The sequence below is a fragment of the Lissotriton vulgaris genome, chromosome 7 (assembly GCF_964263255.1).
Source record: "Lissotriton vulgaris chromosome 7, aLisVul1.2, whole genome shotgun sequence".
Taxonomy (NCBI): Eukaryota; Metazoa; Chordata; class Amphibia; order Caudata; family Salamandridae; genus Lissotriton; species Lissotriton vulgaris.
The window spans coordinates 119,564,229-119,585,021 of NC_141695.1; the positions used below are offsets into that span (position 1 = coordinate 119,564,229).

At 48.2% G+C, this 20,793-nt stretch overlaps 1 protein-coding gene across 1 annotated transcript in view; it reads left to right on the forward strand.

Annotated features, from left to right (window-relative positions):
* The first annotated feature begins 12,960 nt into the window (after window positions 1–12,960).
* Window positions 12,961–20,793, forward strand: part of LOC147700967 (D(2)-like dopamine receptor) — a 233,068-nt gene continuing 225,235 nt past the window's right edge. Inside the window, exon 1 of the mRNA XM_086928555.1 lies at window positions 12,961–13,087. The gene's annotated coding sequence lies outside the window, so the exon portion shown is untranslated. The remainder of the gene's footprint in view (window positions 13,088–20,793) is intronic.

Sequence of the window (20,793 nt, forward strand, 5' to 3'; positions counted from 1 at the left end):
AGAGAGGTGTTAAATTGTCCAGTAGGACCAGGGGGGCGGTAAATGAGAATACCGGTGAAGCTGGTATTAGGGGAGAACTCGATAGAAAAGGATAGATTTTCGCAGTCCTCAATGTCTTCTGCTAAACAGCGGCAGATATAGCTCTCTTTATAGATAATCGCGAGGCCGCCACCTCTGCCCAGCGGTCGATCAGCCCGCGCTATCTGATATCCCGGGATAATGGCCTGTGCCAAATCCGGCTGAGAGTCTTGATTCAACCATGTCTCGGTCAAAAAGATTGCGTCTGGTGAGTGTTCATCTAATAGCAAAGAGATTTCTAGGCAGTGTTTCACTGAAGACCTACAGTTAAGTAGATACATAGATTAGTCCTTTACCTCAGATCTGGCTTTGGTGGTTTTAGTGATTAGTTCAGATTTACAGTGTGTGCAGCAGCGGGGGATCTCCAGGGGGTGTCTCGGGGTACCACAGCTGGGTGAGGTCGGTGGACGCAGCTGATGTAGGAGGCTAGAGCTGTATACATGTCTGTCACCCCCATTGGGGCCAGGGGACATGGCCCCTGGGCACGGCCAAAACAGAAGTCCTTATCTTAGGTACCTCCCCCTCCGCCTGGGACGACTCTTGGTGGCCAGAGGCCCTTGGAAAAGCACCCATCCCGACGGACCACGCACGGAACCTGGGCATCATCCTGGACTCCTCACACTCCATGAACAGACAAGTCAACGCCGTTTCATCATCCTGCTTCAACATTCTTCGCATGTTCAAAAAAACATTTTGCTGGATCCCCACCGAAACCAGAAAAACGGTCACCCATGCACTGGTTACAAGCCGCCTGGACTATGGAAACACCCTATACGCCGGTATCACCGCAAAACTCCAGAAAAAACTCCAACGCATCCAGAACGCATCAGCCAGACTCATACTAGACATCCCGCGTAAAGACCACATCTCTAGTCACCTGAAAAACCTCCACTGGCTCCCCGTCAACAAGAGGATTACTTTCCGCCTCCTAACCCACGCACACAAAGCACTGTACGAACTTGGACCCGAATGCCTCAACACACGACTTTCATTCTACACCCCCTCTCGCCAGCTACGATCCTCCAACCAAGCCCTTGCTGCTGTACCTCGCATTAACAAAACCACCATGGGAGGTAGATCCTTCTCCTAGCTCGCAGCTAAAACCTGGAACTCACTCCCCACTGACCTTCGTCTCACTCAGAACCACCTAGCATTCAGAAAGCAACTCAAATCTTGGATCTTCGACAAGTAATTCCCCACCCTTCTACAAGCGCCTTGGGACCCTCCGGGTATGTAGCGCGCTATATAAATCCTTTGACTTGACTCGACTTGACTGCGCGTCCTACGCTTGAGCATAGTTTTATGAGGTGGAGCAGGTAGGAAAACGGGGGGCGTGGCCTGCCCGAATGGGCGTGTCTACTAGTCCAGGGATGGCGTCTGGAATAGGTCAACACTCGTCCGCGGCAGCTTGCAGTCAGCTGTGCGGGGTGTCGGCTGGTCCGAGTAACGAGTGCCCAGGGGTGAGTGAGTTTTAAAAACACAGATTATACAAGTTATATTTTTTAAAAATAGCGGCAGTAAGACTCCCGGCTTTTCGCCTCAGGAGGGGTTTCTGATTAAAGCGACGCTCTCAGTCAGCGCGCGCTTTTAAAGTGAAAGGGGGCGTGGCCTGCCCGAATGGGCGTGTCTACTAGTCCAGGGATGGCGTCTGGAATAGGTCAACACTCGTCCGCGGCAGCTTGCAGTCAGCTGAGCGAGGTGTCGGCTGGTCCGAGTAACGAGTGCCCAGGGGTGAGTGAGTTTTTAAAAACACAGATTATACAAGTTATATTTTTTTTTAAATAGCGGCAGTAAGACTCCCGGCTTTTCGCCTCAGGAGGGGTTTCTCATTAAAGCGACGCTCTCAGTCAGCGCGCGCTTTTAAAGTGAAAGGGGGCGTGGCCTGCCCGAATGGGCGTGTCTACTAATCCAGGGATGGCGTCTGGAATAGGTCAACACTCGTCCGCGGCAGCTTGCAGTCAGCTGTGCGGGGTGTCGGCTGGTCCGAATAACGAGTGCCCAGGGGTGAGTGAGTTTTAAAAGCACAGATTATACAAGTTATATTTTTTAAAAATAGCGGCAGTAAGACTCCCGGCTTTTCGCCACAGGAGGGGTTTCTGATTAATCTATCACACTCACTGTACCCATACTGAGAAGTGCTGGTACCTTATCAAGCTCCCTGTACCCCTGCTGAGAAGTGCTGGTACTATCACACTCACCGTACCCCTGCTGAGATGTGCTGGTACTATCACACTCACCGTACCCCTGCTGAGAAGTGACGGCACTGTATCCCACTCACCGTAACCCTACTGAAAAGTGCCACTACTGTATCACGCTCACCGTACCCCTGCTGAGAAGTGCTGGTACTATCACAGTTATCGTACCCTGCTGAGAAGTGCTGGTACTATCACACTCACCGTACCCCTTCTAAGAAGTGCAGGTACTGTATCACGCTCACCGTACCCCTGCTGAAAAGTGTGGTACTATCACAGTCACTGTACCCCTGCTGAGAAGTGCTGGTACTATCACACTGACCGTACCCCGACTGAGAAGTGCTGGTACTATTACACTCACTGTACCCCTGCTGAGAAGTGCCGGTACTATATCAAGCTCCCCATACACCTGCTGAGAAGTGCTGATACTATCACTCTCCGTACCCCTGCTGAGAAGTGCTGGTACTATCACACTCACCGTACCCCTGCTGAGAAGTGACGGCACTGTCTCACACTCACTGTAACCCTACTGAAAAGTGCCACTACTGTATCACTCTCACCGTGCCCCTGCTGAGAAGTGCTGGTACTATCACTGTCACCGTACCCCTGCTGAGAAGTGCTGGTACTATCACACTCACTGAACCCCTACTGAGGAGTCCCGGTACTGTATCACGCTCACCGTACCCCTACTGAGAAGTGCTGGTACTATCACACTCACCATGCCCCTGCTGAGAAGTGCTGGTACTGTATCACGCTCACCGTACCCCTGCTGAGAAGTTCCGGTCCTGATAACGCTCACCGTACCCCTGCTGAGAAGTGCCAGTACTGTATCACACTCACCGTACCCCTGCTGAAAAGTGCTGGTACTGTATCCCACTCACCGTACCCCTGCTGAGAAGTGCTGGCACTATTACACTCACCGTACCCCTGCTGAGAAGTGCTGGTACTATCTCAGTCATCATACCCCTGCTGAGAAGTGCTGGTACTATAACAGTCACCGTACCCCTGCTGAGAAGGGCTGGTACTATCACACTCACCATACCCCTGCTGAGAAGTGCTGGTACTGTATCACACTCACTGTACGCCGCTGAGAAGTACTGGTACTATCACACTCACCGAACCCCTGCTGAGAAGTGCCGGTACTGTATCACGCTCACCGTACCCCTACTGAGAAGTGCTGGTACTATCACACTCACTGTACCCCTTCTGAGAAGTGCTGGTACTATCACACTCACCGTACCCCTGCTGAGAAGTGCCCGTACTGTATCACTCTTACTGTACCCCTGTTGAGAAGTGCTGGTACTATTGCAGTCACCGTACCCCTGCTGAGAAGTGCTGGTTCTATCACAGTCACCGTACCCCTGCTGAGAAGTGCTGGTACTATCACACTCACCGTACCCCTGCTGAGAAGTGCTAGTACTATCACACTCACTGTACCCCTGCTGAGGCATGCTGGTACTGTATCAAACTAACTGTACGTCTGCTGAGAAGTACTGGTACTATCACACTCACCGTACCCCTGCTGAGAAAAGCTGGTACTGTATCAGGCTCACTGTACCCCTGCTGAGAAGTGCTAGTACTATCACACTCACTGTACCCCTGCTGAGAAGTGCTTGTACTATCACACTCACCGTACCCCTGCTGAGAAGTGCTTGTACTATCACACTCACCTTACCCCTGCTGAGAAGTGCTTGTACTATCACACTCACCGTACCCCTGCTGAGAAGTGCCAGTACTGTATCACGCTCACCGTACCCCTGCTGAAAAGTGCTGGTACTATCACAATGATCGTACCCCTGCCGAGAAGTGCTGATACTATCACAGTTATCGTACCCCTGCTGAGAAGTGCTGGTACTATCACACTCACATACCCCTGCTGAGAAGTGCCGGTTCTGTATCCAGCTCCCTGTACCCCTGCTGAGAAGTGCTGGTACTATCACACTCACGGTACCCCTGCTGAGAAGTGCCGGTTCTGTATCCAGCTCCCTGTACCCCTGCTGAGAAGTGCTGGTACTATCACACTCACGGTACCCCTGCTGAGAAGTGCTGGTACTATCACACTTACCATACCCCTGCTGAGAAGTGACGGCACTGTATCCCACTCACCGTAACCCTACTGAAAAGTGCCACTACTGTATCACGCTCACCGTACCCCTGCTGAGAAGTGCTGGTACTATCACAGTCACCGCACCCCTGCTGAGAAGTGCTGGTACTATCACACTCACTGTATCCCTGCTGAGAAGTGCTGGTACTGTATCAAGCTCCCCATACACCTGCTGAGAAGTGCTGATACTATCACACTCACCGTACCCTTGCTGAGAAGTGCTGGTACTATCACACTCACCGTACCCCTACTGAGAAGTGACGGCACTGAATCACACTCACTGTAACCCTACTGAAAAGTGCCACTACTGTATCACTCTCACCGTGCCCCTGCTGAGAAGTGCTGGTACTATCACAGTCACCGCACCCCTGCTGAGAAGTGCTGGTACTATCACACTCACTGAACCCCTACTGAGGAGTGCCGGTACTGTATCGCGCTCACCGTACCCCTACTGAGAAGTGCTGGTACTATCACACTCACCATGCCCCTGCTGAGAAGTGCTGGTACTGTATCACGCTCACCGTACCCCTGCTGAGAAGTGCCGGTCCTGATAACGCTCACCGTACCCCTGCTGAGAAGTGCCAGTACTGTATCACACTCAGCGTACCCCTGCTGAGAAGTGCTGGTACTGTATCCCACTCACCGTACCCCTGCTGAGAAGTGCTGGTACTATTACACTCACCGTACCCCTGCTGAGAAGTGCTGGTACTATCACACTCATCATACCCCTGATGAGAAGTGCTGGTACTATAACAGTCACCGTACCCCTGATGAGAAGTGCTGGTACTATAACAGTCACCGTACCCCTGCTGAGAAGGGCTGGTACTATCACACTCACCATACCCCTGCTGAGAAGTGCTGGTACTATCACACTCACTGTACCCCTGCTTGGACATGCTGGTACTGTATCACACTCACTGTACGCCGCTGAGAAGTACTGGTACTATCACACTCACTGAACCCCTGCTGAGAAGTGCCGGTACTGTATCACGCTCACCGTACCCCTACTGAGAAGTGCTGGTACTATCACACTCACTGTGCCCCTTCTGAGAAGTGCTGGTACTATCACACTCACCGTACCCCTGCTGAGAAGTGCTGGTACTGTATCACTCTTACCGTACCCCTGCTGAGAAGTGCTGGTACTATTACAGTCACCGTACCCCTGCTGAGAAGTGCTGGTACTATCACAGTCACCGTACCCCTGCTGAGAAGTGCTGGTACTATCACACTCACCGTACCCCTGCTGAGAAGTGCTGGTACTATCACACTCACGATGCCCCTGCTGAGAAGTGCTGGTACTGTATCACGCTCACCGTACCCCTGCTGAGAAGTGCCGGTCCTGATAACGCTCACCGTACCCCTGCTGAGAAGTGCCAGTACTGTATCACACTCAGCGTACCCCTGCTGAGAAGTGCTGGTACTGTATCCCACTCACCGTACCCCTGCTGAGAAGTGCTGGTACTATTACACTCACCGTACCCCTGCTGAGAAGTGCTGGTACTATCACACTCATCATACCCCTGATGAGAAGTGCTGGTACTATAACAGTCACCGTACCCCTGATGAGAAGTGCTGGTACTATAACAGTCACCGTACCCCTACTGAGAAGGGCTGGTACTATCACACTCACCATACCCCTGCTGAGAAGTGCTGGTACTATCACACTCACTGTACGCCGCTGAGAAGTACTGGTACTATCACACTCACTGAACCCCTGCTGAGAAGTGCCGGTACTGTATCACGCTCACCGTACCCCTACTGAGAAGTGCTGGTACTATCACACTCACCGTACCCCTGCTGAGAAGTGCTGGTACTGTATCACTCTTACCGTACCCCTGCTGAGAAGTGCTGGTACTATTACAGTCACCGTACCCCTGCTGAGAAGTGCTGGTACTATCACAGTCACCGTACCCCTGCTGAGAAGTGCTGGTACTATCACACTCACCGTACCCCTGCTGAGAAGTGCTGGTACTATCACACTCACTGTACCCCTGCTGAGGCGTGCTGGTACTGTATCACATTCACTGTACTTCTGCTGAGAAGCACTGGTACTATCACACTCACCGTACCCCTACTAAGAAGTGACGGCACTGAATCACACTCAGTTTAACCCTACTGAAAAGTGCCACTACTGTATCACTCTCACCGTGCCCCTGCTGAGAAGTGCTGGTACTATCACAGTTACCGCACCCCTGCTGAGAAGTGCTGGTACTATCACACTCACTGAACCCCTACTGAGGAGTGCCGGTACTGTATCACGCTCACCGTACCCCTACTGAGAAGTGCTAGTACTATCACACTCACCATGCCCCTGCTGAGAAGTGCTGGTACTGTATCACGCTCACCGTACCCCTGCTGAGAAGTGCCGGTCCTGATAACGCTCACCGTACCCCTGCTGAGAAGTGCCGGTCCTGATAACGCTCACCGTACCCCTGCTGAGAAGTGCCAGTACTGTATCACACTCAGCGTACCCCTGCTGAGAAGTGCTGGTACTGTATCCCACTCACCGTACCCCTGCTGAGAAGTGCTGGTACTATTACACTCACCGTACCCCTGCTGAGAAGTGCTGGTGCTATCACAGTCATCATACCCCTGATGAGAAGTGCTGGTACTATAACAGTCACCGTACCCCTGCTGAGAAGGGCTGGTACTATCACACTCACCATACCCCTGCTGAGAAGTGCTGGTACTATCACACTCACTGTACCCCTGCTGGGACATGCTGGTACTGTATCACACTCACTGTACGCCGCTGAGAAGTACTGGTACTATCACACTCACTGAACCCCTGCTGAGATGTGCCGGTACTGTATCACGCTCACCGTACCCCTACTGAGAAGTGCTGGTACTATCACACTCACTGTGCCCCTTCTGAGAAGTGCTGGTACTATCACACTCACCGTACCCCTGCTGAGAAGTGCTGGTACTGTATCACTCTTACCGTACCCCTGCTGAGAAGTGCTGGTACTATTACAGTCACCGTACCCCTGCTGAGAAGTGCTGGTACTATCACAGTCACCGTACCCCTGCTGAGAAGTGCTGGTACTATCACACTCACCGTACCCCTACTGAGAAGTGCTGGTACTATCACACTCATCATACCCCTGATGAGAAGTGCTGGTACTATCACACTCACTGTACCCCTGCTGAGGCGTGCTGGTACTGTATCACACTCACTGTACTTCTGCTGAGAAGTACTGGTACTATCACACTCACCGTACCCCTGCTGAGAAAAGCTGGTACTGTATCAGGTTCACTGTACCCCTGCTGAGAAGTGCTGGTACTATCACACGCACTGTACCCCTGCTGAGAAGTGCTTGTACTATCACACTCACCGTACCCCTGCTGAGAAGTGCTTGTACTATCACACTCACCGTACCCCTCCATATTGTTTGGAAAAGGTTTGGCGCGCGAACTGCAGAGACGCCGACTGGGGATTCTAATAGGACCCTGACAGGTAACTACCTCAATGTAACTGTGTCTTCGAAGCCGACTAGGGATCGCAAGAACTTAACAAAGTGACAGTGAATAACTTGCACACCATATACTTTAAGGTCAATACCCTGTATTCAATCAAACAACCTATCGTTACCGTGGATGAAGAAATAGGAGGGTTTCCCAAAGGATTATTTCCCCTTGAAGCTATAAGGTGGCCATCATACTCGCTACTCTACTTTAGTCGTCAAAATCCAGATAGAGGACAAAGATATTTATCGCAACACGTGATCCCAGTTCAGGAAATATCTACATTTGTCAACTACCATTACGCCCTGAAGAAGTTCCGCTTGACGGAACGAAACGCGTTGGCTGGTCTTTCAATTGGAACATTAAAGCAATTCTGAACACTTTTTTGCAATTACGGACTCAGCGTTCTCTTATTTGGAACAATTCTTTTTGAACACAGACTTTATCACCGATATATGGTGTAAAACTGACTGTTGGAGCGGTGCATTTCATAATTTGTTCTAATATTGATTTTTCCCAAAGTGGTTGGGATATACTCTTGGGACAGGGAGTATTTGAAAACTGCACGCCATTTGAAAGATAACTTAAACATAGATACTGGTGATATATGGGTTGGTGCTTATAAGGTGTCATAAGTGGTCCACTGTCCATATTGTGTTGTAGAGACACTCACCGTACCCCTGCTGAGAAGTGCTTGTACTATCACACTCACCGTACCCCTGCTGAGAAGGGCCAGTACTGTATCACGCTCACCGTACCCCTGCTGAAAAGTGCTGGTACTATCACAGTCACTGTACCCCTGCTGAGAAGTGCTTGTACTATCACACTCACCGTACCCCTGCTGAGAAGTGCTGGTACTATCACAGTCACCGTACCCCAGCTGAGAATTTCTGGTACTATCACACTGATCGTACCCCTGCTGAGAAGTGCCGGTACTGTATCAAGCTCCCTGTACCCCTGCTTAGAAGTGCTGGTACTATCACAGTTATCGTACCCCTGCTGAGAAGTGCTGGTACTATCACACTCACCGTACCCCTTCTGAGAAGTGCAGGTACTGTATCACGCTCACCGTACCCCTGCTGAAAAGTGTGGTACTATCACAGTCACTGTACCCCTGCTGAGAAGTGCTGGTACTATCACAGTCACCGTACCCTTGCTGAGAAGTGCTAGTACTATCACACTCAACGTACCCCTGCTGTGAAGTGCTGGTACTATCACACTCACTGTACCCCTGCTGGGGTGTGCTGGTACTGTATCACACTCACTGTACGTCTCCTGAGAAGTACTGGGACTATCACACTCACCGTACCCCTGCTGAGAAAAGCTGGTACTGTATCAGGCTCACTGTACCCCTGCTGAAAAGTGCTGGTACTATCACACTCACTGTACCCCTGCTGAGAAGTGCTTGTACTATCACACTCAACGTACCCCTGCTGAGAAGTGCTTGTACTATCACACTCACTGTACCCCTGCTGAGAAGTGCTTGTACTATCACACTCACCGTACCCCTGCTGAGAAGTGCCAGTACTGTATCACGTTCACCGTACCCCTGCTGAAAAGTGCTGGTACTATCACAGTCACCATACACCTGCTGAGAAGTGCTTGTACTATCGCACTCACTGTACCCCTGCTGAGAAGTGCCAGTACTGTATCACGCTCACCGTACCCCTGCTGAAAAGTGCAGGTACTATCACTGTCACCATACCCCTGCTGAGAAGTGCCGGTACTATCATACTCACCGTACCCTTGCTGAGAAGTGCTGTACTATCACACTCACTGTATCCCTGCTGAGAAGTGTCGGTACTGTATCACACTCACCGTACCCCTGCTGAGAAGTGCTAGTACTGTATCACGCTCACCGTACCCCTGCTGAGAAGTGCTGGTACTATCACAGTCACCGTACCCCTGTTGAGAAGTGCTGGTACTATCACACTCACTGTATCCCTGCTGAGAAGTGCTGTTACTATCACACTCACTGTATCCCTGCTGAGAAGTGCTGGTACTGTATCACGCTCACCGTGCCCCTGCTGAGAAGTGCTGGTACTATCACGGTCACCGTACCCCTGTTGAGAAGTGCTGGTACTATCACACTCACCGTACCCCTGCTGAGAAGTGCCGGTACTGTATCACGCTCACCGTACCCCTGCTGAGAAGTGCTGGTACTATCACAGTCACCGCACCCCTGTTGAGAAGTGCTAGTATTATCAGACTCACCGTACCCCTGCTGAGAAGTGCCGGTACTGTATCACGCTCACCGTACCCCTGCTGAGAAGTGCTGGTACTATCACAGTCACCGCACCCCTGTTGAGAAGTGCTGGTACTATCCCACTCACCATACCCCGGCTGAGTAGTGCTGGTACTATCACGCTTACTGTACCCCTGCTGAGAAGTGCTAGTACTGTATCACGCTCACCGTACCCCTGCTGAGAAGTGCTGATACTGTCACAGTCTCCGTACCCCTGCTGAGAAGTGCTAGTACTATCACACTCACCGTACCCCTGCTGAGAAGTGCCGGTACTGTATCACGCTCACCGTACCCCTGCTGAGAAGTGCCGGTACTGTATCACGCTCACCGTACACCTGCTGAGAAGTGCCGGTACTGTATCACGCTCCCCCACCCCAGTGTGTTGGAGACAGACAGTGAAAGCTAAAGAGAAAAGGAGACTGGCAGGTGGGACTTAATGTCGATAGGTTAGGGACAGACAGACAGTAATAGCGAAAGAGAGTGGGTGAGAGACAAAGAGGGGAGGGGACAGGCACTGCAAACAAAGGTAAGAGAGAGAGAGAACTAAAGAGAGCGCGCGAGATGCAGAAATCCAAAACCACAGAAGAGAAACGGAGGTGAGAAGAACGAGTGAGAGACAAGGCAGGTAGAGCCAGAGAGTGCGAGAGACGACCGCATAGTGCAGAAGAGTAATAGACGCACCTGGAAAAAGAAGGAACGTGCAAGAGACGAACACAGCAATAAAGCAAGACGGAGAGGTCTAAAAAGAGAGTGCGAGACAGCCAGGGTGATCAAAAGACAAAGTGTGAGACTGGCAGAGAGATCTAAAGATCTAAAGAGAGAGTGAGAGACAGGCATATAGAGCCAAAGACCAAGAGAGTGCGAGAGACAAGCACAGAGTTCTGAAGAGTGAGAGACAGACAGGGGGAGATAAGGAGAGTGCAAGAGATGAGCACAGCAATAAAGCAAAGCAGAGAGGGATAAATAGAGAGAGTGTCTTAGAGAAAGCGAGTGGGAGATATGAAGAGAGATCCAAAGAGAGAGAGAGAGAGGCATGGAGATCTAAAGAGAGAGAGAGAGACAGGCAGGGAGATCTAAAGAGAGAGAGAGAGACAGGCAGGGAGATCTAAAGAGAGAGAGAGACAGGCAGGGAGATCTAAAGAGAAAGAGAGACAGGCAGGGAGATCTAAAAAGAGAGAGAGAGAGAGAGACGGGCAGGGAGATCTAATTCGAGAGTGAGGGGCAGGCAGGGAGATCTAAAGAGGGAGTGCGAGACAGACAGAGCGCTCTAAAGAGAGGGAGAAACAGGCAGGGAGATATGAAGAGAGTGCGCGAGACAGGCAGGCAGAGCAATCTAACTCGAGAGGGAGAGACAGGCAGAGAGATCTAAAGATCTAGTGAGAGAGTAAGAGACAGGCAGAGAGATCTAAAGAGCGAGTGAGAGACAGGCATGGATATCCAGAGAGAGAGGGGGAGGCAGGCAGGCAGGCAGAGCATTCTAAATAGTGAGTGAGAGACAGGCAGAGAGATCTAAAGAGAGTGAGAGACAGGCAGAGAGATTTAAAGAGAGAGAAGCAAACACAGAAAGCTAATACGAAAAAATGTAAGAGGGCGGTGACTGCTAAAGAGAGAGCGCTAAAGAGTGAGCTCCCAGAAGCGAGCGCTGAAGAGAGAGAGGCGGGGGGGGGAGTAGGGGGGGGGCTAAGAAGAGTGTGAGAGACGGACACAGAGAACAGTAAAGGAAGTCGGCGAAAGGCAGAAAGGGTCAACGTGAGGGTTAGAGACAAGCAGAGAGCGCTAAAGAGAGGGGGCGTGGTAGACGACCATGGAAATCTAAGTGAGGGCTAAAACAGAGAAACAGAGAAAGAGAGAGTTACAGACAGATGGAGGCAGAGAGAGGGACAGACTGGGCTAACGAGAATGAGTTACGGGTAGGGAGACAGCTAAGGAGAGAGACAGGGTGAAAGAGAACGAGAGTGGGAGTGGTAGACAGGCAGAGAGAACGAAAGGGAGAGAGCGCGAAACAGGCAGAGAGTTGAAGAGAGTTAACGGGAGAGACTGAGAGTCATCCAGCGAGCTAAAGGGAGAAAGTGAAAGACAGACAGGGAATTAAAGGGAGTTAGTGAGAGACAGGCAGCGAATGGAAGAGAGCCAACGCGAGACAGACTGAGAGCTAAAGGAAGGGATTGGGAGTCAGATAGACAGCTAAAGGGGGGGGGGGGTGAGAGACAGCCAGAGAGCTCAAGCTAGATAGAACGTGTGAGAGAACTAAAGGGAGAGAGCGCGAGACAGACGGAGAGAGCTACAAAGAGTGAAAGGCAGAAATACAGAAATAACGTGAGAACGGGAAACAGGTGGGGAGAGAGGCCGAGACAGGCAGAGAGTGGGAGAGAGACAACGCGAGACAGACAGAGAGTTAAAGGGGGGAGTGGGAGACAGATAGACAACTAAAGGGGGAGAGTGATAGACAGACAGAGAGCTAAAGGGAGGGAGTGGGAGACAGGCGGAGAGCTAAAGGGAGAGAGTGAGAGACAGGCGGTGAGTGTTGAAGAGAGAGGCAGAGAGCCGAAAAAAAGAGAGTGATACACGCCAGGTAGAGCTAAAGGGAGAGCAAAGGATACGCAGATTTGAAGCGAGAGACAGAACTAAAGTGGGAGACAGGCAGGGAGAGTGAAAGGAAGAGAGCGAGAAGCCGACAGTGAGAGGTGCACGCCAAGAAATTGAAGAGAGTTGGAGAATAAGACATGCAGAGACAGACAGTGCATAGTGTTGCCAGACAGAGACAGAGATTCTCAGAGAGAGGAAGGGGGCGTGAAGAGTCCTCCACGGTCCATCAGTGAGCACCTCTCAGCGAGGGGGGGGGGGGGCGAGTGAGGGGGGGGGGGGGGCGCCCCTCAGACAGACCTCAGCTGAGTCCACCTCGGGTCCGCAGAGACCGACAGGAGCCGAAGGAGGCGCAGTGTCCGGCCCGGGGGTCTGAGAGTGGTCCACGGAGCTGGGCTGGCACCCCATGGCAGAGAATGAGTGAGTGTCAACCTGCCCCCAACTCCCCTTGAACCTCTCTTCCGTTCCTCGCATATCTCTCCCCCTCCGTGATGTTCTCTTTTCTATCCCTCCCGCTGCACACCCCCTCTAGCTGCCCCCTCTGCTCTGTCTCTTTTCCTTCTCACCTGCCCCTTTTCTACTCTCTCTGCCTTTCCTTTTCTTCCACTTTATGTGAACTCCTGATCACTTTTCTCTTTTATACACCTGGTCCGCTCTCCGCTGGCCTGTCTCTCTGCTCTGTCGTCCATCCACCCGCCCCCATCCATACTCGTAGACATGCAAATGTTCATCCATACATCCACCAATCATTCATTCATCCATCCCTTCATCCATCCATACGTGCATCAGTTCACCCCTCCATCCGTCCGTCCGTCTGTCCATCACTCATCCACCCGCCCATCCATCCACCCCTTCCTCCATACACCCATCCCTTCATAGTTCCATATGTGCATCAGGTCACCCCTCCATCCATCCATCCATCCGTCCGTCCATCCATCCATCCTCTCATTCATCCACCCATCCATTCATCCTTCCATTCGTGTATCACGCCCACCCTCCAACCCCGTCTCTCGCTCTTCCTCTGTGAGTCTCTCCGCCGGTCGTCACCTCCTCTCTGTCAGTCTGTAGAGAGTCTGTGGGGGAGGGGCTAGAGGATCGACCGGGAGGTTCTGGGGCTGTCTCTTTACATCTCACTCTTGCCCCCCTCTCCCCATCTCCCGCTCGTCAGGGGGTCCCTCTCCTTTCCCCTCTCTCTCTCACCAGGTTCGGTCGACGCTTCACCCTCTCGACTCTCTCAATCTCGCTGTCTCTTTCCTTCTCTGCCTCTCGCCCTCTCTCTCTTCCTCCTCTGACTGCTCACTCGCTCTCCTCTCTGTGTCTCTTTTTTGCTTCTCTCTCTCTCTCTCTCTCCCCTCTGTCCCCCTCGCCTCCGATTCCTCACGCACTGTCTCCTCTCGCTCTGCCTCTCCTTCCTTCTCTTCCCTTCTCCTTTTTGGTGCTTCACTACCTGCTGTTGTCCCTCTACCCGTCTCTGTCGCTGCCTCTCTTTCCACCTCTTTCCTTGGAATCGTCACACCCTGTCTCTTTTCCTCTCTCATGCCGCTGTCTCTTTCACTCTCACGTCTGACTCCTAACTCCCTGTCTCGTTTCCTTTGTCTCTCCTCTCTATTCCTCTTTACCTTTCTTTCTTTCTCTCCTTTGACTTTCCTTCTCTGTCTCTTTTCCTCTCTTTTACTTCCCCTTTCCCTCTCTTTCTCTTCACTCCCTGTCTCCTTTCCACTCTCTCACCTCTGTCTCTCCCCCTTCCACTCTCTCGCCCCTCTGACTCTTCACTTCCTATCTCTTTTCCTCTCTCTTATCTTTTCCACTCTCTTTCTCTCTCTTCTCCTCTGACCCTCCACTCTGTCTCATTTCCTCTTTCTCTCCTCTCTTCCCATTTCCCTCTCTTTCTCTCTCTCTCCTCTGAAAATTCACCCCCTGCCTCTTTTCCTCTCTCTCTATTCTCTCTTCCCTTCTCTTACTTTCCTCTCTTTTCTCGCTTACCACTCTTTCTCTGACTCCTCTGACTCTTCACCCCGTCTCTTTTCCCCTTTCTCTATTTTCTCTTCTGCTTTTCCTCTCTTTCCCTTTCTCCTACGACTCTTTACTCCCTGTCTCTTTTCCTCTCTCTCTACCTCTCTTTTTCTCTCTCCCCTGACTCTTCACTCCCCTCTCTCTCTCCTCTCTTTTCTCCTTTAACACACTTTCTCTGTCTCCCTGACTCTTCACTCCCTGTCTCTGTTCCCTTTCTCTCTTCTCTCTTCCGCTTTCCCTCTTTTTCCCTCTCTCCTATGACTCTTCACTCCCTGTCTCTTTTCCTCTCCCCTCTGAATCTTCACCCCTGGCTCTTTGCCTCTTTGTGTACTCTCTCTTCCAATTTATTTTCCTATCCTCTCTGATTCCTCACTCCCTGTCCTTTATCCTCCCCTCCCTTCTCTCTCTTTTCCATCCCCTCTCTTTCTCTCTCCTTTGACTCTTCACTCATTGTCTCTTTTCCTCTCTCTCCTCTGACTCTTCACTCCTTATTTTTACCTCTTTCTTTCCTCTCTCTTTTTTTTCTTTCTTTCTTTCTTTCTTTCTTTCTTTCTTTCTTTTTTTCTTTCTTTCTTTCTTTCTTTCTTTCTTTCTTTCTTTTTTTCTTTCTTTCTTTCTTTCTTTCTTTCTTTCTTTCTTTCTTTCTTTCTTTCTTTCTTTCTTTCTTTTTTTCTTTCTTTCTTTCTTTCTTTCTTTCTTTCTTTCTCTCTTTCTCTCTTTCTTTCTTTCTTTCTTTCTTTCCTTCCTTCTTTCTTCCCTCCATCCCTCACTTCATTCTTTCCCTCTTTCCTTCTTTCTCTATTTCTTCCTTTTCTCTCTCTCTCTCTCTTTCTTTCTTTCTTTCTTTCTTTCTTTCTTTCTTTCTTTCTTTCTTTCTTTCTTTCTTTCTTCTTTCTTTCTTTCTTTCTTTCTTTCTTTCTTTCTTTCTTTCTTTCTCTCTTTCTCTCTTTCTCTCTTTCTCTCTTTCTCTCTTTCTTTCTTTCTTTCTTTCTTTCTTTCTTTCTTTCTTTCTTTCTTTCTTTCTTTCTTTCTTTCTTTCTCTCCTCTGACTCTTCACTCCAGGTTTCTTTTCCTGTTTTTCTCCTCTCTCATCCCCCTTCCCCCTCTTTCCTCTCTGTCTCCTCTCTTTTCCCCTTTTACCTCTCTTTCTCTCTACACTGACTCTTCACTCCCTGTCTCTCTCTCTTGCCCTATCTTTCTCTCTCCACTGTCTCATCACTCTCTGTCTATTTTATTCGTTTTCTCCTCTCTTTTCCCCTTTTTCTCTTCCTCTCTCCTCTGACTCTTCACTCCTTGTCTTCTTACTCGTTCGCTCCTCTCTCTTCCCCTTTCCCTCATTCCCTCTTTCTCTCTCCTCCGACTCTTCACTCCCTGTCTCTCTTACTCAAAATCAAATCAAAAAATTAACTTTATTTGGTTTGTCACAACCTTAAAGTATACATGTATAAAAATGACCATCGGTATAAAACAAGATAAAATTTGTATTTTTTTAAAATTTACAATTCCTAAAAAGAAGATCGCCCAAGTTTATTCCGTTTCACATTTCGAGAGTAAAGTCTCTACCAGAGTCATGAATTCTACTCCACAGCATATGAGGATGTTCGATGACGCGCCCAACCAGCTAGTGACCGCCTGCCTGCAGGTGCAAATTCTTAAAACGTTTAGGATTGATTTCAATAAATATCTTCTTTCGTTTTTTACTGTCTCGCACGTGCACATTAGATGGTACAAACTTTCTGTGTGGTACCCACGAAGGCGGCATGTCTTTTCTTGCTGTTTGCTTTTCCATGTTGGAATTAAATCTTTTGAGCAATGATCACCCAGTCTATATGCCATGAATTTTATTTTTAGCGATAGCCGAAAGTGCGCTTCAAGGTAAAGTTGTGGTTATAATCTTTTGTATGAGTTGATTACGGACCAAGCATGACGACGTGTGGCTAAAATTCTTTTGTCTTCTATCAAGGATAGTGACTTAGCATTTAGTTTGCAAACTTTGTTGAACGATGTTCGTTCCAAATGACTGTTCCAAACCTCCTCGATTTTTAGTGATTCCAGGGCGGTTCCCAAATAAGTGCCCCAAGTGTTTGGTTCTTTTCCTTCATATTGTTTCTTAATTTCCAGCCAGCATAGGTTGTTTAGTGATCCTGTTTCTGATGCTCTAAGTTTCCAACACCATTTTGCAAAGGTTGCTTTCCTCTGGTAGTCTCTCTTACTCGTTCTCTCCTCTCTCTTACTCTTTCCTCTCGTTCCCTCTCTCCTTTGACTCTTCACCCCTGCCTCTTTCCCCCCTACTGTACTCTCGCTTCCACTTCTTTCTCTCTCTCCTCTGATTCCTCCCTCCCTGTCCTTTCTCCTCTCCTCTCCTCCCTTCTCTCTCTTTCCCTCTCTGTCTCTATCTCCTTTGACTCTTCACTCCCTGTCTCTTTCCCTCTTTTCTTTCTTTTTTGTTCTTTCATTCTTTCTTTTTCTTTCTTCTTTCTTTCTTTCTTTCTTTCTTTCTTTCTTTCTTTCTTTCTTTCTTTCTTTCTTTCTTTCTTTCTTTCTTTCTTTCTTTCTCACTCTCCTCTGACTCTTCACTAGAGGTTTCTTTTCCTGTTTTTCTCCTCACTCTTCCCCTTCCCCCTCTTTGCCTCTCCCCCTTTGACTTTTCGCTCCCTGTCTCTTTTCCTCTCTGTCTCCTCTCTTTTCCTCTTTGCCTCTCTTTCTCTCTCAACTGACTCTTCACTCTCTGTCTCTCTCTCTTTCTCTCCTCTCTTGCCCTCTCTTTCTCTCTATCATCTGACTCATCATTCCATGTCTCGTTTACTCATTCTCTTCTCTCTCTTCCCCTTTACCCGTTTCTCTCTCCTCTGACTCTTCACTCCTTTCTCCTTTCCTATCTCTTCTTCATTCCCCTTTCTCTTTCTTTCACCCCTATGACTTTTTACTCCCTGTCTCTTTGCCTCTCTATCCACTCCTCTTTCCCTCTCATTCTCTCTCCTCTCTGACTCTTCACCCCTTTCTCTTTTCATCTCTCTCCCCTCTGCTCCTTTCGTTCTCTCTCCCCTCTGACTCTTCGCTCCCTGTCTCTTTTCCTCTCTGTCTCCTCTCTTTTCCCCTTTACCTCTCTTTCTCTTCCCACTGCCTCTCCGCTCCCTGTCTATCATCCTCTTTCTCTCTTTTCTTGCCCTCTCTTTCTCTTTATCATGTGACTTATAACTCCCTGTCTCTTTTACTCGTTCTCTCCTCCCCTTTCCCTCTTTCTCTCTCTCTGACTCTTCACTCCCTGTCTCCTTTCCTCTCTCTCTTCCCTATTCCCTATTCCCATTTTCTCTCTTTTTTCTCCCCTATGACTTTTACTCCCTTTCTCTTTACCTCTCTCTCCCCTCCTCCTTCCCTCTCATTCTCTCTCTCCTCTGACTTTTCCCCTTCTATTTTCCTCTCTCTTCCCCTCTGTTTTCTTTCGTTCTCTCTCCTCTCTGAGTATTCGCTCCCTGTCTCTTTTCCTCTTTCTATTCTCTCTCTCCCCCTTTCTCTCACTCTCTCTCTCTCTCTCCTCTGCACCCCCTGTCTCTTTTTCCCTCTCTTTCCTCTCTCTTCCGGTGTTCAATACCTTTCTCTTTTTCTCTTCTCTCTTTCCCTTTCTCTCTCTTCCCCCTCCCCTCTGAGTCCTCTCTCCTCTCTCTCGCTGTCCCTTCACCGTGCACTCTATCTCCCCTCTAACTGCCCTCTTCCTGTCTCTTTTCCTCTTTCTCTTGCCTCTCTGTCTTTTCCTCTCTACCCTCTGACTCTTCGCTCCCTGTCTCTTTTCCTCTTTCTCTCCTCTCTCTTCCACTTCCTCCTCTTTCCCTCTCCTCCCTGACTCTTCACTCCCCATCTCTTCTCTTTTTTTACTACTCTCTGTGTCCCTCTCTCTCTTTCTCCTCTGACTCTTCACTCCCTGTCTCTCCCCCTCTCTCTCTCCCCTCTCTTCCCCTTTCCTTCTCTTTCTTTCTCCCCTTTGATTTTTCACTTCCTGTCTTTTTTCCTCTCTCGCTCACTTCCCATTTCTCTCTCTTCCGCTCTCCCTTCTGACTCTTCACTCCTTTTCTCTGTTCATTTCTTTCACTGTCTCATCCCCTTTCACTCTCTCGCCCCCCTATTCCCCACTCCCTGTCTCTTTTCCTCTTTCTCTCAACTTTCTGTCTTTCCCTCTCTTTTTTACTCTGCCCTCTGACTCTTCATTTCCCATCGCTTTTGCTCTCTCTCTCCTCTGTATGCCCATTTTTCTCTCTTTCTTTCTCTCTATTGACTCTTCACTCCCTGTCTCTTTTCCTCTCCCTCTGAATCTTCACCCCTGGCTCTTTGCCTCTTTGTGTACTCTCTCTTCCAATTTATTTTCCTATCCTCTCTGATTCCTCACTCCCTGTCCTTTATCCTCTCCTCCCTTCTCTCTCTTTTCCATCCCCTCTCTTTCTCTCTCCTTTGACTCTTCACTCATTGTCTCTTTTCCTCTCTCTCCTCTGACTCTTCACTCCTTATTTTTACCTCTTTCTTTCCTCTCTCTTTTTTTTCTTTCTTTCTTTCTTTCTTTCTTTCTTTTTTTCTTTCTTTCTTTCTTTCTTTCTTTCTTTCTTTCTTTCTTTCTTTCTTTTTTCTTTCTTTCTTTCTTTCTTTCTTTCTTTCTTTCTTTCTTTCTTTCTTTCTTTTTTCTTTCTTTCTTTTTTTCTTTCTTTCTTTCTTTCTTTCTTTCTCTCTTTCTCTCTTTCTTTCTTTCTTTCTTTCTTTCCTTCCTTCTTTCTTCCCTCCATCCCTCAATTCATTCTTTCCCTCTTCCTTCTTTCTCTATTTCTTCCTTTTCTCTCTCTCTCTCTCTCTCTTTCTTTCTTTCTTTCTTTCTTTCTTTCTTTTTCTTTCTTTCTTTCTTTCTTTTTTTCTTTCTTTCTTTTTTTCTTTCTTTCTTTTTTCTTTCTTTCTTTCTTTCTTTCTTTCTTTCTTTCTTTCTTTCTTTCTTTCTTTCTTTCTCTCTTTCTTTCTTTCTTTCTTTCTTTCTTTCTCTCTTTCTCTCTTTCTTTCTTTCTTTCTTTCTTTCTTTCTTTCTTTCTTTTTCTTTCTTTCTTTCTTTCTTTCTTTCTTTCTTCTTTCTTTCTTTCTTTCTTCTTTCTTTCTTTCTTTTTTTCTTTCTTTCTTTCTTTCTTTCTTTCTTTCTTTCTTTCTTTCTTTCTTTCTTTCTTTCTTTCTCTCTTTCTTTCTTTCTCTCTTTCTCTCTTTCTTTCTTTCTTTCTTTCTTTCTTTCTTTCTTTCTTTCTTTCTTTTTTTCTTTCTTTCTTTCTTTCTTTCTTTCTTTCTTTCTTTCTTTCTTTCTCTCTTTCTCTCTTTCTTTCTTTCTTTCTTTCTTTCCTTCCTTCTTTCTTCCCTCCATCCCTCACTTCATTCTTTCCCTCTTCCTTCTTTCTCTATTTCTTCCTTTTCTCTCTCTCTCTTTCTTTCTTTCTTTCTTTCTTTCTTTCTTTCTTTCTTTCTCTCTTTCTTTCTTTCTTTCTTTCTTTCTTTCTTTCTTTCTTTCTTTCTTTCTTTCTTTCTTTCTTTCTTTCTCTCTTTCTCTCTTTCTCTCTTTCTCTCTTTCTTTCTTTCTTTCTTTCTTTCTTTCTTTCTTTCTTTCTTTCTTTCTTTCTTTCTTTCTTTCTTTCTTTCTTTCTTTCTTTCTCTCCTCTGACTCTTCACTCCAGGTTTCTTTTCCTGTTTTTCTCCTCTCTCATCCCCCTTCCCCTCTTTCCTCTCTGTCTCCTCTCTTTTCCCCTTTTACCTCTCTTTCTCTCTACACTGACTATTCACTCACTGTCTCTCTCTCTTGCCCTATCTTTCTCTCTCCACTGTCTCATCACTCTCTGTCTATTTTATTCGTTTTCTCCTCTCTTTTCCCCTTTTTCTCTTCCTCTCTCCTCTGACTCTTCACTCCTTGTCTTCTTACTCGTTCGCTCCTCTCTCTTCCCCCTTTCCCTCATTCCCTCTTTCTCTCTCCTCCGACTCTTCACTCCCTGTCTCTCTTACTCAAAATCAAATCAAAAAATTAACTTTATTTGGTTTGTCACAACCTTAAAGTATACATGTATAAAAATGACCATCGGTATAAAACAAGATAAAATTTGTATTTT